The 17,429-nt window shown below is 39.9% G+C and overlaps 1 pseudogene; it reads left to right on the forward strand.

Moving 5' to 3' along the window:
- LOC105065451 (protein ILRUN pseudogene) overlaps window positions 1-15,659 on the forward strand; it is a 33,085-nt pseudogene extending 17,426 nt beyond the window's left edge.
- The last annotated feature ends 1,770 nt before the right edge of the window (window positions 15,660-17,429 follow it).

The following is a 17,429-nucleotide window of genomic DNA, read 5'->3' on the forward strand; positions in this document are numbered from 1 at the left end:
AGAAACAAAACTCAAGTGAGTTTATGGGAAAAAATGGAATTTATATTTACTTAATTTAGATGTTCAAGAGTGATACATTCAGCTTCAGGAACATTAAAATCCAAGGGTATAAACTTAGTAACCAGGTTCCTTCTCCTTTTTAAAAAAAATCTATTCTTTTTATATGAAGAATTTTAAAATTCCTAAAATATTTTTTTAATTTTAATTTTTATTTGATTTGGTCTCAGAATGGCCTCTGGCAATTCTAGGCCACAGCCATTGGCAGTAAACATTTTGGTCTATCTCCTATTTTATGTTTACATAAAGATTCTATACTTTTGGAAACGTCCTATTAGAGTTACCTGTATTTTTTTAGAACTTCATTTTACGGGAGTTAACTCTTAGTATTTTTAATTTGAGAGCTAATTACTCAACAGAGTGTAAGCATATCTGCTTTATTATTTGTTCAGGAAAGTTTTTGATATGTCTACAGAAAGTATTAGAGAAGGTGTGCAAGATTTGCAATATGAAAAATTGGCCTGCAACTGGAAACTAATCCATTCAATAAAGAATCCAGCCACTGTAGAACTCAATGCATCTGCATAAACGAAAATCAATTGAATTGATTTTGACAGACTTGCTGTACTGACTTCAATTCAAAACTCAATTACACATAGTGCTCCAGAATAAGATAATTACAGTGACCAACAGAACCGGAGTTTTATTTAATTTTGCAAAGGTCTTGCATTGTTTGAGTTTTCAGTGAAATGAAAATGTTTTAATTGAATCACTTACAGTATGCATCTATAATATGCTTAGATTCTGCAAGTACTAAGAAATCTATTCTTCCACTGATGTGAGAAGAATTTAGTTGGACAATTACCAGCACTAATGGTTCTTCTCTTTTTCTCCATATTTGCAGCATGTTCACTTTCCGTCCAAGGCTCCGATGAGATTTTTGTGAATAATTTGGCATCAACATTCCAGCAGTCTGAAGAGGAAGCGGCTGAGATGCAGGTTTACGAGCTATTTCTCCTGTTTTGGGGAAATCCATGGGAAAGAAGGCAGGTGACGCAATCTTATTGTCTTATAAACATGCTGCTTATAAACACGACACACAGTAGATTCCTTTTGTATCAGATGCATTCAGCACGATACGTAATGTTGCTTAAAATTGCTCCTGGTTTAAAAAAAGAACACAAATCTCTGGATTTCTTGGGCATAGTTCCCTGGAAAATGTGACATAAGCTATGTACTTTTCTAAGTATAAAATGGGGATGATTTGCAACCCAGCTGGCACTTTCTGTGTAAGTGAGGTGACAACACACCTCTGCTGAGACCTAAGATGTTAATGTGGGCCAAATCATGGCCAGTGTAGGAGGAAAGAACCTGGGAAGCCTCACCAAAGGCCCTTGATTATCGAGGAATGTCTTTCCCTTCATTTTGAAAGTTTTGCTCGATATAGGGGTCTTGGCTGATAGGTTTTTCTTTCAGCACTTTGAATATGTCTTTGCAAAGCCTTCTGGCCTTCATTACTTCTGAAAAGGAGTTCAGCATTAATCTTACTGAGATTCGCTTGGTCAGGGGTCAGACCATCCTGAAGTTCAACAATTTGCTAAAAGGCCCGAAAGAGCTCATCCAAGTCGTTTTGCTCACAGTTACGATTTATTGCAGTGAAAGGACGGACTGAAATCAGCAAAGGTAAAAGGCGCGTAGGTCAGAGTTCAGGAGAGTCTAGGAGCACGCTTCCGGTTGCGCTCTCCCAGTTCTCCCAGCAATGATGTACAGCAGCAGGAATACAGTGCTGTCAACCAAGCCTCGGTGTTTGGAAATTTGGAGCGATTTGTTCACATCGGCCTGGAGCACCTGCACAGCTGGCCTTGGTAACTCGGTCCCCAGTGCCTCCAGGGGTAAAAATGGCGCCACCTAGCCCAAAGCCCCCAAGTAAATCACATCACGAGCACACACTGTCTGGCGTGGGCCAAGGCCCCAAGCAAACAAGGACTCTCCTCAGGCAGGATATTCCAAAGGTTTAGAGCTTATCTCCCAGAAGACAGCTGAGAAGCTTCCACTGGAATATGAAGGATTTGAGCAACTCAGGCCTGTTGAGTTAACATTTTATGGCACACATGTGTGCGTGCACATGTGCGCACACACACACACACACACACCCCCATGAACACCACTGGGTCTATTACATGCAATTATATTTACATAAATAGTCTTCTGTTCCATGGATGGCTTTGTTTTTTAAATATGTCCTATTTTGAATATACTTCTATGTCAGTTTAAATGTGTTAATAGCTACACGGTGTTTCATAGCCCTTACAGTACAGAATATTTCTTGGGAATATTTCTGCACAGACGCACACCAGGGTAGAGTAGTTATTAACATCATAGGACTGGATGCGGGATACTTGGATTCAAACCAAATCTCTACCACTTTGTAGCTGTGTTTTCAAGCAAGCTCTCAAATTCTCTGTATCTCAGGTTTGTCTTCCATAAGCTGGAAAAAAACAATTGTATCTGCCTCGGAGGATTAAATGAAATCACACAGATAAGTGTTTAGAACAATACTTTATCTGTGGAGAGGTACTTAATAAATTAACATAAGTGTGGTCTTGTTGCACATATCCTTGTATTTTGAGACTTGCATGATATCCATCAGTCAAGCTTGGAGTCATTCTGAACACATGAGTGCTCTGAATAAAGCGATATTTGCTAAAATGCAAGAGATGTTGCATGCATGGAGTGGAGGGTGGGGGGATGGGTCACTGTGATGAAATATTAGCTCATCCCGTTTCTTTATTATCATGACCTTGAGTCAACAAACATTTATTAAACAGTTACCCTTCAAGTTGTCTACAGTTGTTGGCAACATGACGTAACTATGGTTGATTATGTAATTATCAGTGATTCTGCATTTTCTGATCCAATGCCATTCTTATAAGCATTTCAGGCATTCTATACACTCAGTCCTCGAATTTGGTAACTATCTAAGATCTGTTACATTTTTAAAATTATTTGGATAAAATAACGCATATGAAAAGAGACACCACAGAATGGGTCATTAATGAATCTTGCTGTGTCTGAATTCATTACACTGTAGAAAGGTCATTTTTGTTTACAAGCAATAATTTAACAAGATTTAAGTAACAAGTTTGGGTCCTGAAATCAATATCATGAGAAAAAGCTTAGCCATGTTTCATTAACTTCATAATTTAAAAAAATGTCCGCTCTCATCAGGTCATGTGTGCTTAATTATTTTAATGCAAATTATGTTGTACCAAAGTTTTCTTATTCCTGAACTGGAACCTCTGAGCTGAATCTAAGACCTTCTTGCTTACACAAATGTCTGCTATGAGCATCCAGTGAGACAGCTGTAAACATCATTACGCTTCTACTAATCATAGGACCTCTGATTTTCAGAAAAACGTGCTGTGAGTGAGTAAATTGCAGACAATGCAGACTATGACAGATAGCGACTTCCCACATCATTGGCATTTAGTTTCATAAAGACCAGTCAAGCCCAGGAAGCTTAGTGGGAACACTCATTTCTGTAATAAAGGTCAAGTCTCAATGTGCCCATTTTAGCTGAAGTTCCTTCATCACAGATGCTGCAACATTTCCATCACTGTCTTCAGGCCCCAGGAAAATGCACTCTACTCAGTCCTTTATAATTACCAGATCTATAATATATATTTTACAATTAACCATTTTTATAATTGAAGTACAGTTAATTTGCAACGTTGTGTTAGTTTCGGGTGTACAGGAAAGTGATTTAGTTGTGTGTGTGTGTGTGTGTGTGTGTGTGTGTGTGTGTGTATTCTTTGTCAGATTTTTTTCCCATTCTGGGATATTACAAGATATTGAATATCATTCCCTGTGCTACACAGTAGGTTCTTATTGCTTATCTATTTTACATACAGTAGTGTGTGTCTGGTAATCCTACACCCCTAATTTATCCTTGCCCACCCTGCCCCCTGCTTTTCTCTTTGGTAACCATAAGTTTGTTTTCTATGTCTGTGAGTCTATTTTTGTTTTGTAAATAAGTTCATTTGCATCATTTTTTTAGATTCCATGTGTAAGCAATATTACATAATATTTGTCTTTGTCTGGCTTACTTCACTTAATATAATCCCTAGTTCCATCCATGATGCTGCAAAAGGCATCATTTCATTCTTTTTACATATATCACATCTTTATCCACTCTTCTGTTGATGGATAGTTTGCTTCCATGTCTTTTGCAAACTTTTGGTTAGTCTTCAGAGCTCTAAAACAAATTCACTCTGGAAATTTTTGCCAGTGTTATCATTTCTTTAATGGAGGAGTGGAATTTTGGAGCCTAACTCTGACATTTTTCACTGATGTCAGTCCTTCAGTATATTTAAAATTTTTTTAAAGTGTTCTTTTACTTTAATATTTCCTACTTATTAAAAAAAACACTCAAAAGAGTCTAGCTGAATTAAAGTCAGAAATATTATCTCTGATTTTTCCACAAGATCTATTAATATTTTTAACGCTCGTGTTTGTTCCTAAGGTCAAATGAGGTTTTGCTTTTTATAAAACTAACAATTTGAGAAGATTCCTGCTTCATATAGAGAACTACTTCCAGATGATAAATTATAATCATATTATTTAAGTTTGATAATAATTTTGTTCCATTTTTTGCATTTCTAATGCTTTTTATTTTTTCCTTGTGTACCACAAGGCCTGAATATAATTTTTAATATCTTTTGAGTAACTTATCAGTAACTTGTACTGATATTAAGCTGAGCTATTTCATGAGTAGTCATTGGGTATTTAGGTCATTTCTAAGTAGTTTGACTATTTTGCATAATTTTAGATTTACATACTTTTGCTCTCTAATTTATATGCTACAGAGAAGAGACATGTTAATAAATGTATTCATTTTCACCACTTTGAGAAGTTTTAGAAGAAACGTTTGAGGTTTTATGCTGTTGTTATGCAAAGCCCTACCGTTGTCAAAATGCTGATGTATGATGTAGAATTCACAGCTGTCTACTTTCCAGTTTCTTCTGTAAAATAGAAGTTAGTTACTTTGGTTAAAACTGATCATTAACATAAGTGGTTCAAAACTGAAATTTTTAAATTTTATTTATTGCTTTATTTTAAAATAGCAACAGTGAACACTTTTTATGTTAATAACATCTTGGTATTGCCAGAAAGTTAATTCTGGTCTCACAGGGCTCCTGAAATCAGACATAAAGTGTCACTTATTTTTGAAACATGAAAGGGCATAATGAAAGACAAAACTTGGAAAGTAAATTTATTTGCCATAGTTTGAATAATCATGAAAGGGGTTAACATCTTAGCGAAGATGCTAAATTATGATGCACTTGTTTCCTTGGTTTAAGGTTTATTGCCTTGCCTACAATGTGAACGGGACACTAGTCTTTTGCTTGCTAGTCATTATAGCAAATTACCACCAACTTAGAGGCTTAAAGTAATGAACGCCCATTTATTATCACCTAGTTCTGTAGGTCAGAAGTCCAGGTACAGCGTGGCTTATCCAGCTGTTGGCTTAGATTCTTACAGGCCAAAATCAAGTTGTTGGCAGGGTTGGAGAGCCTGGGAAAGCATCAGGTTTTTTTCTTCCTTTTGTGTGTGTGTGTGTGTGTGTGTGTGTGTGTGTATTTATTGACGTATAGTCAGTTTACAATGTTGTGTCAATTTCTGGAGGATAGCACAGTGCTTCAGTCATATGTGAACATACATATACTCATTTTCATATTCTTTTTCATCATAAATTACTATAAGACATTGAATATAGTTCCCTGCATTATACAGCATGAATTTGTTATTTATCTATTCTATATATATTAGTATCTGCAAATAAAGAACTCCCAGTTTATCCCCTCGCACCCCCTACCCCCACCCTGGTAATCACAATCAAGTTTGTTCTCTGTGAGTCTGTTTCTATTTTGCAAATATGTTTGTTTGTCTTTTTTCTTAGATTCCATATATCAGTGAAATCACATGGCATTTTTTTTTTCTCTTTCCGGCTTACTTCACTTAGAATGACAACTCCGGGTCCATCCATTTTGCTGCATATGGCATTATTTTATTCTTTTTTATGGCTGAGTAGTATTCTATTGTATAAATACACCATGGCGTCTTTATCTAGTCATCTGTGGATGGACATTTAGACTGTTTCCATGTCTTGGCTATTGTAAATAGTGCTGCTATGAACATTGGAGTGCATGTATCTTTTTGAATTAAGGTTCCCTCTGGATATATGCCCAGGAGTGGGATTGCTGGATCATATGGTAAGTCTATTGAGGAATCTCCATACTGTTTTCCATAATGGCTGTACCAAACTCCATTCCCACCAACAGTGTAGGAGGGTTCCCTTTTTCTCTGCACCCTCTCCAGCATTTATCATTTGTGGACTTTTTAATGATGACCATTCTGACTGGCATGAAGTGATACCTTATTGTAGTTTTGATTTGCACTTCTCTGAAAATTAGTGATATTGAGCATTGTTTCATGTGCCTGTTGGCCATTTGTATATTTTCACTGGAGAATTGTTTGTTTAGTTCTTCTGCCCATTTTTGGATTGGGTGGTTTGTTTTTTTTTCTTATTAAGTTGTATGAGTTGTTTATATATTCTGGATTAAGCCCTGATCAGTCTCATGTTTTGCAAATATTTTCTCCCATTCTGTAAGTTGTCGTTTTGTTTTGCGTATGTTTTCCCTTGCTATGCAAAAGCTTATAAGCTTAATTAAGTCCCATTTGTTTATTTTCACTTCTATTTCTATTGCTTGGGTAGACTGCCCTAGGAGAACATTGCTGAGATTTATGTCAGAGAATGTTTTGTCTATGTTTTCTTCTAAGAGGTTTATAGTGTCTTCTCTTACGTGTAAGTCTTTAAGCCACTTTGAGTTTATTTTTGTGTATGGAGTGAGGGAGTGTTCTAACTTCACTGATTTACATGCAGCTGTCCAGTTTTCCCAGCACCATTTGCTGAAGAGATTATCTTTACTCCATTGTCTCCTTTGCCAAAGATTAATTGATGAAAAATTTGTGGGTTTATTTCTGGGCTCTCTATTCTGTTCCATTGGTCCATTTGTCTGTTTTTGTACCAAACCATGCTGTTTTTGATGACTGTAGCTCTGGAGTATGGTCTGAAGTCTGGGAAGGTTATTCCTTCAGCTTCATTCTTTTCCTTCAGTAATGCTTTGACAATTCTAGGTGTTTTGTGTTTCCGTATAAATTTTAGGCTTATTTGTTCTAGTTCTGTGAAAAATGTCTTGGGCAATTTGATAGGGATCACATTAAATCTGTAGATTGCCTTGGGTAGTGTGGCCATTTTAACAATATTAATTCTTCCAATCCAAGATATGGGGAGAAGCAGCTTTTAAGCTTATTATTGATTGGTTTTGGGCCAAAACTGGTTTCTTTGTCATTGTAGTACTGAATTCTGTTTCCTTTCTGGAAGTCAGCTGAAGGTTTTTCTCAGTTCCTAGGCCTCAGTTCCTGGAGGCCACCCACATTCTTTGGCTCATGATGCCCTCACTTAGCTTCATAGCTGGCTTTTTTATTTATTCCCCTTTTAATTTTATTTTATTTTAAATTTTATTTTATTATATTTTCTCTGGCCCCCACTTTTACCTCATCTTTGTGTCCTTCTCTTCTTTCCTCCTTTACTTCTAAGGGCTCATAGGACCACCTACACTGAGGCCACCCCAATGACCCAGGAAAGTCTATTTAAATTCTGCTTAATTTACATCAGCCTTAGTTACATCTGGACAGTTCCTTTACAGAATTATCTAGATTTGTACTTGATTGATTCCTAGGGAACAGGAACCTTGCAGAAATATCTTTAGAATCCCACCTACTACAAATGATTATTTCATTTTCTGTGCAAACTTACCAGAGAACAAACATTCTGTGATATACTGAAATAATTTTTTTCTGCTTATGTTGTCATTATTATCCCTTTTATTATTTAAGAAAACAAACAAAAGTTTCTCATTTATGAAAGACCATAGGGCTTTTTTTCAAAACAATCGTATGATCTTCTATGTTTATTTATAGATATTTATTGTTACTTTGATTAAATACGTAACCAGATTTCCCCCCACCTCAGGCATCCATGATCTCATTTTAATTAAGTTTCCAAATTTCCTTTGACAACATCCTTTCTTTTAAAATTTACACCTTCTTAAAAGCAGATCTAAAATATGATAAAAATTAGTAAAAAAAAAAAAAAAAATTCAGAATACCTTTTGCACCTGAAACTCAGAGAGTCTCCAGAAGGTATCTGATAATTCACGAAGATTTGTTTTTTCACATTATAAAAAGAGAAGTGCTAAAAGTATGGGTTTTTTTGGACATATTACTATTGATGAGTTTTGTGGGAAGAGCTGTCAAATCAGTAGAAATAGTCGTATCTCAGTTAAATTTGCTTACGTTGAATGTCATTAACGTAAACATTTCAGGAAGTGTGCATTTCGTGAGCCGTCCCTGGGATTTTGTCACTGCCCTCATTTTCCATATGTTATGACATTAGGAGTAACACTAAAATAGTCTGAAATAGTTCTGTTTAGTTTTTTCTGTATTTTTAGAGTCCTGGTGCTGCTTTGCCAAATGATTTCATGTAATGGCATAAGTATTATTAGTCATAATTTAAAATTCTATTTAAAATGCTTACTTGGCTTCACCTTTCTTTTTCATTTTGAATCTAACATCTTCCAGGCCAGTGGGCCTCAGCTGAGTAGGTACCTCAGACTTACCTATGGAGTTTTATAAATATACAGATATCTAAGACCTACTCCAAATTCACTGAATATCTGTATTTGATATTCTTCTTTCACTCATGGTATAATATATATTATATCTCACAATTATTATATGTTACATGTCAATATTTTTCCTTATAACAATTATGTTCGTTCATTTTTATATATAGGATATGTCATCCACTGTCTTTTTTGAAAATATGCTTAATCAGTGTGCTTATAGACATTCTGTCTAAAACTTTTCCTTTTGATTAACTTTATTATCAGTTTTGCATGTCCCAGAAACAACCATTTCCTTGTCAGTTGCATTATTCTTGTTATGAACGCTCATAAGAATCCTCACATTTGAAAATTACCAGTTATAACTTAGCCACAGTCATTTTAAGTCAGTCATTTACAGATTCACAGCAATTTGGTAGAATCTGCTTTTGTAAACTGTAAGGAAAATTTTTAAATGGTATAATATTATTTTTACTGACTCTTCCCCCCAAACATGGACACCCCACAATTCAGAAACTTGTATTCAATCTTCTGACTTTGCATGGCAGTACAATGATTTGCATTAAGAAGTTGCAACTTCAGTAAGAAGTTATCCTTCTTTTTAGCAGTTGGAAAATTGATTATACAATCAAGACCTTGCCCAGAATGTTATGTTTGAGAATAATGTTTGTTTAGTCAGGTATGACTCGCCACTTTTAAGGAATTAAAGTTGACTTTATGAAACCAGTGTTTTCAAAGATCTCTTGGGAAAGCTGGCTTGGTACCTAACGTACAGGGTCCAACTTACAAGTGAGTAAAGAAGATTCCTTGCTGACCAGCAGGGACCCGAGGGGTATTTGAGAACCCTTGAAAAAGAAAAGTTCACCCAAACTTATTGGCACGGCAGATGAATCTTAATTTGATGGCTTCTCTTTTTATGTTTAGCTTCAGGAGAGCACATAATGAGGGAAATATGTAGACGTCATTTGATGTTCTATAGGTTAAAACATCTGTTACAAGGTAATTATACACATGGCGATTTTTAACACTAAGCACTTGAAGTTTCATATTACCATGATGTGGCACAATAGTGCCAATGAAAACAAAAACCAGCAACAGAGGAAAACCCTTGAACTCTATTACTGGAAGGGTGAAGTTCATGGTTTAGATGTATGATTAGTAAACCAAGACTGAGAAATTTCCCAAGTGGGGAATACATTAAATAAATGAGAGCAAAACTAAAATTCGTTTTTGACGTAAGGTTTTTACTCTGAGCGAGATTCCAGCTCCTAGTAAGACTCCTGATTGGTGCATTAAATCTTCTCTAGGTTGAATCATTATGATGACAAAATGCTACTTTAATTTATTTATGTAGCCATGAAGTGTGATGGTCATGAGAATGGACTCTGAGAATGGCCCTAAGAATCTTCTTCAAAGCTTGGTTTCATCTTTAAAAAACAAAGATAACGTTTCTGTACAGAATGCTAAGAGGATGAAATGAGTAAAGGCAGATCAGGAATTTGTCACAGAGCCAGAAAGGCATTCGCCTTTACCCCCCACCCCCACTGCATTATGGTGATGGTTGTCCTATGCTTTTCCTGCAGTAATATAAGAAAATGGCAGTATTACTACAACATTACTAAGCTGACTGAAAAAAGCAAATGATACTCACACGTATATGAGACCAAAAGCCAAGTGCTGGGAAATCCTGTTTGTAACAGCAAGAGCTGTCACGTCATTGTATTGTGTTACTAAGTCATAGTTACCATTCAGTTAAAAATTTTAATCTCAGCCTTTCTTATTCCTTTTCTTTCTTCTCCTTTCTCTCCTTTTTTCTTTTCTTTTTTTTTTTTTTTTTTGGTAGGGGTTCTTCTCTCCAGGGCAGCACAGGAATCCAGGAATCTCATGCGGTGCCAGGAAAATAAGGCCACCTGATCATGTAATCCGCTGTGCACCTTGTCCCCACAGAGAGCTGACACCACCGTGTCCAGGTCTACATGGTCCCTGAAAGTCAACGAGCTTTCTTTCCAAGATGCATATTAATGGCTCCCAATAAAATAGACGACAAGACACTCATCCTGTGTTAGTAGTCTGTCGCTAAACAAATGTTGTTGTTTAAAGCCACTAGGTGTGGTGTGGTTTGTCATCCCCGAAGGAGATTACTGAAGCACAAGGGTGAATGAGGAACCTCTGATAAAGTTTCTCCTAAATTCTGGCTGTTCGCCTCACGGAGGCCATCACCTCCTCCACGTGCCGCCAGGAACGGGGTGTGAGACCGCCTTTCACAGGGCACGTGGGTCTGCTTTCATATTCCTGGGGCATTCTTTTTCTTCTAAGCCTCCTCTCTTCACTTGAAGCCGGTGTCAGCATGAAGGCAGTCTTGTGGGGACTCTGACTTGACAGATACTAAGCTCATCACAACATTCAACTGACTCAGTTTCTTCCTGGCTTTCAAGAGAGGGTATTTATCAAACTAAATGTGCTGACCAGTTTTTTTTTTTTTTCATTCTTGTCTGTTCACTTTGTCTGTAAGCAGGTATCTGTACAAGCAACCTTAACACCCTACGTCTTTGCTATCCCAAGCTCCAGCATACCTCAGGAGTTCGTTTGCATCTAACATGATCCCCTGGTGACTCACAGGCACATTCAAATTTGCAAAGCATTGCCCTAGACACTTTAAATTATAAAACAAGGAAGTTTTCATCCCAAACATACTGTTTACACATGATATGTAATATATGTATTGAATAAATTCCAGTGAGCCTGAATTTGAAATAGTTAAATATAGACGGTGAGAGTTTGTTACCATGTAAAGCCGTTTTGCAAAGTGCAAGCCATGTGGTGGCAATGCCCTTGTAAATTTAAAGGTGCAAAATGTGATCTCATGGAACAAGGTTGTCATTTGCTCTTTTAATGAAGCAGAGCAGTTATGTTTTAATTTGAACCTCTGAGCTTCCTTCACCGGAGTCTAAGTCTTCATCTTCTAACTCAGTCGGTTAATGGTGTAGGAATAAACAAAAACCACTCAAATTAGGAAAAAAAGCAGAGGCTATTTATAGGAATAAACCACTATCATTTGTGTTTGGCAAAGATTCAAAGTCATATAGGGAAGTGGTACAGTTTTATAAGTCAAAAAAAAAAAAAAAAAGGAAGGGTTCAAGGATGCTAAGACTGGAGATTGCTGGCTTGGGGAAGCTAGAGGTAAGCAAAGCAGAAATGGAGCATCATATGTTACTGGTTTGGAGACCATATTTGGCATTCTCTGATTGCTCTTGAGCTGAAAATAGGAGTGCAAAATAAGGAAGTTGGCATTCATTTACCAAATTCTGCCTTCTTTTGGCTGATTGTTGCAGAAGTTGTGAATAGAGTTCCATTGTTATGAATCGTCTGTCCACGCCTATCTGTATATTCATTCTTCCATGGGAAGCTAATTGTGCTGTTTGGACAGAGCATTGTGCTTTCAAACGGAAACTGACAGGGCAGGGGCAGAGAAATGCTTTAAGAAACAAATGTTGGTTCCTAAGCAAATATACTTGCAAGACAAAGAAAAAATACACACACATATATATAATCAGATAAATAATAGATCTATTTCTAAATACCATAATAGCCTTTCTGGTAACATTATTGACCTAGTTGGAAAGATTTGTTTACAAATGTTTTTTTCAAAATAATAAAGACTGACTGCTGTTTGTTTTCTGAAATTGCCCAGATTATGGAATTTGCTCTCCTTGCAATAAGGAGACATCTGGCAGAGCTCTGGCTTGATTCTTTACTGTTTTAAACCTTGGAATTGAAATTTGTTGGGGTCAATGAGAGATAGGAAGGTGTATCCCACAAGGGGATATTCTACAAAGGCATATTCAATTTTGCAAGGTCCTGAGAGACAATTGCCTTCAAATTGAGATACATCACCCCCTAAATTGTGTCTGCATCCCAGACATTCTTGATTGCCTTTCCATCCAGTTGAGACATTCATTCGGAAAAGTCAAGTCTGTCTACCCCTTATACTTCCTTTGAATTAGCCCACTTTCCTTTGGAAACTTCTCGTTTCCCTTTCTCCTGGCTCCTTTTCATCAGCTTTTAAACTTATTTAATTATCACTATTCTGAAAATAAACAAGTACTCTTTGGGCCGTATTTTCTTGTAAGCATTTCTCCTCTGCTCCAGGAGAGCCTGGTCTCTGCTTGTCTCCACTTATTTTCCTTTTGTTTATTCTTCGGTCCTCTGCAATCTGATTTCCTTTCTCATAATCCACAGACATCCAGCTGATTTTAGTTCTAATACTGCTTTTCCTGTGGTGTGTGACTTAAAATAGTTCCATCATTTTTTGGATTGGCTCAATTTTTCTGCTTCCTCTCCTGTTTTCTGCCATGATCTTGTCTTTAAATGGATGCACCTTTATTGGGGGATTTGGATCTCAGACCTCTTCTCATTGTACACTTATTCCTGAGCAATCTAATTTGCCCCTGGGCTTCAATTTGCCCCTGTATTTTTCCCCCGAATACAAAGCTAAGTTTATTTCTTTCTTTAATAAAAGCCACAGAGACACAGCTGACATAATATTGCTATTCTTCGTGAAAGGAGAACAGATTTTTGTTATTTAGTACAGCTGTTGCAACAATGCAATTCGTTTTACTCTTACAAATATACAGGAGGGACTTCAGCTACGGAAAAGATGCTCACCCCCTTAACTCTGTCTCTAGTTGGTAACTCTCTCCAAATGTGAGCATCCCTTTTCCTCACCAACTGCCAGTAAGGCGCTTCTCTGCTCCTATGTTGTTTCTCTCAGTGCAACATATTTACATTTGAACTGCTCCTGTTTCTTTCGTGCTTCCTAAAATAAAACCAAGTCAACACGATTTACTTACCCTTTCACCTCCTGCCAGAACGAGCACCTGACAATCATCCTGGCTTCCTTCTTTTGCGTTTCCAACTTCACCCAAGTCAGAAAGTCCTGCTGATACTAAAGCATAATCACTTTCCAAATATATGCACCTTATTCTGTGAGCGTTTCATTGTGATTTAAAAAAAAATATTTAAAATGATCTGCTCTCATTCTGTATTACAATAATGAGATGGTACAGAAAAATATAATTTTTAATAAAGTTTTGTTCCCTTTAAAAATTAAATTAGCCCTTAGAAATCATATTGCCTAGTAATTATAAAATAGTGCTAAACCATATGTATCACCTTTGCATTTACAATTTCAGTCAATAATTTGTCCTGAAAAATTAATATAATTTAAAGACACATAAACTGAATTGTTCATATCAAAGATATTTATAATAGTGTGAGGTTGGAAAACACCAAGAAGTCATTAATTGGTCACTAGATGGCTAAAATATTTTTATCAGGCAACTCTTAAAGAATATAAATTAGATGTATAAATAATGGAAAAATACCCATAATAGTGTGTTGGGTTTTTTAAGTTTTATGTATCTATCTCACATATATACATAATATATATATATATATATATATATATATATATATATATATATATATATATATAAATTTATGCATATAATTGCACAAAGAACATTGGTATAGCTTTCAAGTTTAACTTTGCATTCCTACAGTGGTTGATTTTATTTAATCTGGAAACTAATAGACAAACTTTCAAGTGTTTAATTATACTTTTTCTCTCAGGTTGTTACATCTACAAAGCTTCGTAACATAGAGGACATTATCAAGTACAGAAAGAATGGCATTCAACAAGTTAATTCATTATGCACACAGTACACTTTTTAGGATTCTTACTTACAATACTTTGGGGACGTGTCAGAAAACACATTCAAGATTGCTTTTGCTTTCAGTTTCTCCGGATGAACGTCTCCCTTGATGTAACTAACCAGTGATGCTGAAATCTTAGTAAACATCACAAGGCGTTAGTTTTAAGTGCAAGTCACGTTTCTAGCAATCAAGTGAACACTGAACCAAAAAGTAGCAATTTCAAACAGACGGCGAAGAGGCGAGGCGGTGGAGAAGCGGGAGGCGGTGGCGGCGAGAGGTGGGAGGATGGGAGGGTATGGGAGGGTGGGGGAGGGTGGGGTTGGGGGGACTGGAGGGGGGAAACACGAGCGTGAGTGAGTGTCTGGGTGAGCTTTCCCCAGTGAGGCTGTGAGAGGCCCGGGGCCTACCCCAGAGGAGCGGGGTCGCGGCGCCAGCTGGACCCCGAGCTGATGCAGAAGTTCAGCTGCCTGGGCACCACCGACAAGGACGTGCTCATCTCCGAGTCCTTCTTCCTGGACGTGACCGACTGGAACCCACAAGCAGCAGTCGGGGCCTGTCAGGACTTCGAGAGCCCAAACATCTGTGTGCCCTCTACATCCCTTGTTGAAGATGCCACCATAGGGGAAGGAGAGTCAGTACCTCCTGATGCTCAGTTTATAATACGTGGCGGGTCCAGAATTCTGGGGCAGAGGCCTGGCCTCCAGGGGTTTGTCTTAAATACGTCGGGGGAGACCAGTTTGGACACGTGAAGTGGTGATGGTGCCCAGAGAGACTGCGGACGGCAGCGTCCAGACGGCAGCCCCAGCAGAGCAGGAGTGTATCTGGGACAGTGGCGGATAGGGGGATGTCATCTGGGTCATCCTCAGCGTGGAGGTGGGCGGACTTCTAAAGAGCGGCTGTCGTATCCTGAAACGGAGTTCAACACACAGCCACACCGCAAGGTAGAAGGAAGCGTCAACCCGAGGGCCTCTCCCCAAAAGAACCGACCATCAGATGAAAACAACTTAAAAGACCCTCGAGGTTCCGGGTTCCACCTGATCAGCAAAAACACATGGGCTCCTGCTCCTCACCAGACCGAGCAAGACGAGAACAGACCCACAGGTCTCTGTGAATCTGTCCCCCGGCAGTCACGCAAACGACTTACCAGTGGTGACTTGCAGCGAGGGGCTCCACGGGCCTTATCCCTTCGGCCCGTCCTGAACAGGTGTCAGCAAGAGGAAAAATTAACAAAAGACAGAAGGCTTGACTTTGGGGGGGAGGGCAGGGGGTTCCTCTGGATTGCAGACCACATCGCGCAGACCCCTGGCTCTGACCCCTGATCCTGGAAGAAGAGGAGGACGCAGAGCGGACTAGTTCTGAGTAAACTCGGTGTGCACGCGTGAATGCGGAACCGGAGGGATGCTGCTGAGACTACCAAGAAGAAATCCGTGCAGCCACTTTGGGTCCAGGGTGCCGGTGCAGAGCGGCCTGCCTGTTCCCACACCGCCACCCACCCTGGGGCTGTGAGACCAGCAGGGAGGCCAGGTCGATGGGCAGCTGCAAGGGGCCATGTAGCCTGGGTGTGGGTGAGCGTCTGCCTGCCTGGCTCGCTCTCTGCGTGTCAGAAAAAAATGTGTGTTGTTTTTTCCTCCTCATGCTCTTGTAAGACTGTTTTTTCAAAGCTTGCTTGTGAGAGAAAGGTTTGTATGAAATTCCCCCTTTGCCTTCGCACCTCCTCCCAAAATCAAAGGGGGAATAAACATCGGTCCACGGGAAGGTCCTGGGGGAGGGTGGAGCCAGCCTGCTGCGAGCACGCTGTGGCTGGGCTGGGGCTGGCCTCAGGTCACGCTGCCGCACCTGCTTTCTGTGCACACACAGAGTGCCCCGTTCCCGAGCAGGGCACATGGGAGTCCCTGCCAGGTGCCCAGGCCACCACAGGCCCAAGCAGGGGCTCACGATGGCTTTTTGTCTGGGGGCCCTGTAAGGAGCCAGCCTCCTGGGACACCGCCAACCTGGAGCCTACACGTGCCCAGCCATCTTCCTCACTCAATAGCCTCAGAGCATCACATCTACATCTTCAGCTGCCCCGGTGGGATCATGGGAGGCTTTCCATCCCCTGGTTTCCTGGCTTCCTGATCTGCCCCACACTAGGTGCCCCTTCCCCTTCCCGAGGGGCTGCCTGCCATGATTCAGCAGTGGCTTCAAAGGTCACCATCAGTGGGTCTGGCCCTGCCAGGGGGATCCTCTTCTCCTCTTGCTTGCAGGCAGCTTCACCCCGCAAGGAACTGGCCCAAGCACGTTAGCCTCCCTGCCAAGAACAAACCATTTCTGTGCACATCCTTGGAGAGGTGAGCTCCTTGCCGAGGCCAGAGCGAGCGCAAGCCGTGGAGTCGGGGCGGAAGGAGTCCATGGTTCCCCCAGGACCTGGAGGCTGTCGGTGCCCTTCATCCTGCCTCCTCGCATTGGTTTAGGTTCTGAGCAACTCCTCGAGCCCCCCCTCCCCGCTGAGTGGGGCCACACAGGCTACCCCCTCAGCCTCGGTTGTCTCAGTTCCTCTTAGACTCCTCGTCAGACGGCAGGCAGCCTGTGGCAGGACTTCCAGTGTCTGGTACCCGTGCGGTGACGCCAGCAGCATCCTTGAGGACCTGAGCCTGGTGGGGGAGGTAGAGGGGCTCAGGCCTGTGTGCATGGAGGGAGGTGTGCGCGGATGTGTGTGCACGCGTGCATGCCTTTATTTCTTTTTGCCTTGGGGGCAGTTGAATTCAGGGCATTTTTCTACAAGAAACAGCCTTCTCTTCCCCCGGCAAGGACTGGCTGTAACCTTAAGTCCATCAAAGGCACTTCTAGCCTGGAGAGAACCTCACCAAGACAGCTGTGGCCGAGGTGGGAATTGGGCATGAGAATACACACCCCCCCAAATTCAACCTGAGCCCCCGCAGGGGAGGATGGGGGGGTTGCCAGCTGATGCCCCACCCCGCCCTGCCGTGTCAT

This window comes from Camelus bactrianus, chromosome 31 (genome assembly GCF_048773025.1).
Source record: "Camelus bactrianus isolate YW-2024 breed Bactrian camel chromosome 31, ASM4877302v1, whole genome shotgun sequence".
Classification (NCBI taxonomy): Eukaryota; Metazoa; Chordata; class Mammalia; order Artiodactyla; family Camelidae; genus Camelus; species Camelus bactrianus.